Source organism: Pseudomyrmex gracilis, unplaced genomic scaffold (genome assembly GCF_002006095.1).
Source record: "Pseudomyrmex gracilis isolate BER0280 unplaced genomic scaffold, ASM200609v1 scaffold_3939, whole genome shotgun sequence".
Classification (NCBI taxonomy): Eukaryota; Metazoa; Arthropoda; class Insecta; order Hymenoptera; family Formicidae; genus Pseudomyrmex; species Pseudomyrmex gracilis.
In genome coordinates, this window is record NW_018024523.1 from 1,428 (window position 1) to 3,395 (window position 1,968).

Genomic DNA, 1,968 nt, shown 5'->3' on the forward strand with positions numbered 1-1,968 from the left:
ACTTGTTCCGAATGGTCAGGGCGGTGCCCGACCAGCAGGGCCCACGACTGGCCCCGAATTTTTTACGTGACACCGCCCTAACCCGCGAGACGTCTCGGGCCCTGGGGAAAGGGGACCCTCCCCAGGGCTTACCGTCATCTCACGTCGTCCGACCTCCTCCTTCTGTCACGAGGAGGAGGTGGCGGACGACAGGCCCAAACGCCGGGAGAGAGAGGCCTAACACCCCCTCCGCCGGCGACAGGTCGTGCAGCGTCGCCCGTTGGTCCTCCTCCTCCTCGTCCACCTCGTCCCCTTCCCCTGGGACCTCTCCTGGGGTTGACACCCCTGGGGTTTCTATCCCTGGGAGCTCTTTCAAGCTCCCTTTCCGTGGCCTCCTTCTGCAGCATCACCTGCTCGCAGAAGGAGGCCATTGCCGTCCACTCCTCCTCCCCCCCGACCATCGCCCGCACAATGGCCGGGAGGGAGAGATCTTCTCCCAGCGACGCGACCAGAGCTCGGCGCTCTTCTGCCCACGCTGGACAGTCCTCCAGCGTGTGCTGCGCCGAGTCTATGGCCGCGTCGCACGCGCGGCAATGCGCCGTCGGTCTCTTCCCTATCCGGTACAGGTAGTCCTCGAAGCATCCGTGCCCCGAGAGTACCTGTGCCAAACGGTAAGTGATCCTGCCGTGCCGTCTGTTCAGCCATCTCACCAGACATGGCCAAACAGCCCCGACAACGCGCCCGTCAGCAACGGGGTGCTGGCTTAACCGTTCGCTCCACCTTTGAAGCGCGCGCTGCCGGGATTGACGCTCAGCGAGAGCCACTGTCTCGTCCAGACGAGGGCCTTCTAGCCTCCCACGCAGCCCGATGCGGAGATCGTAGACCTCCGCGTACATCCGCGCAAGGAGGTCTAGGGGGATCACCCCCGCCATCAACCCTGCCGCCTCATACGAGGTGGTTCGGTATGCACGAGCCACGCGCAGCAAGATAACCCGCTGCGCGGCGCGGAGCTGGTGGAAGTTTCCGCGCCCCGTGACTCGCGCAACCTTTGCCCAGATCGGTGACCCGTAAAGGGCCACCGAATGAACCACCCCTACGTAGAGGCGGCGGACCCTCTCGTCTGGACCCCCCAGGTTGAGCAGCAAATGGCCTAGCGCGGCCGCTACCCGTTTTACCCTGAAGGCGAGGCGCCCGAAATGGGCCTCGAAGCGCCAACGGCCGTCGAGGAGGAGCCCCAAGTGAGCGTACTCCCCACCTCGACTCTGGCATCACCTACCCGAAGGCTGGTCCTTGGTGGCTGCCCCCGAGGGCCATGAAGCCACATGGCCTCGGTTTTCTGGGCAGCCACCGTTAGGCCCAGCTTTTCTATGCGACCGACGACGCACTCCGCGCCCACCTCGGCGTGGATTCGCGCGTCCCTCCAGGTGTCCCCGGAGGCTAAGATCAGCGTGTTATCTGCGTAACACGCCACGCTGATCCCTCCGGGGAGGGCGGCCCGGATCACCGCGTCGTACCCCAGGTCCCACAGGAGCGGCCCCTGTGGTGCGGGGGCCGACCCCTGCGGGACCCCGCGGTGCATCTCTTTCCGACGCGGTTCTCCGTACCGGCTCAAGTACTCTACCCACCTGTCTCGGAAGTAGTCCCCGATCAACCTCTCTAGATAGGGAGGCACCCGGTGATAATCGAGTGCCCGCCCTATAGCGTCCCAGGGAAGGGAGTTGAACGCGTTCTTGATGTCAAGCGACACCGCGATCAACTTCCCTCCCCGAGAGGTTACTCCCTCCGAGAGGGACTCCACGTACCGGATTGCATCCACTGTGGAGCGTCCCTCTCGGAAGCCAAACTGACACTCCGCCAGATCGGGGCCTACCCCCGACAGGTGGCTCGTGAGGCGGGCCGCGACCACTCGCTCGAACAGTTTGCCCACCTCATCGAGGAGACAGATCGGCCGGTAGGCGGACGGTGAGTCCGCCGGTCGCCCGTCCTTCC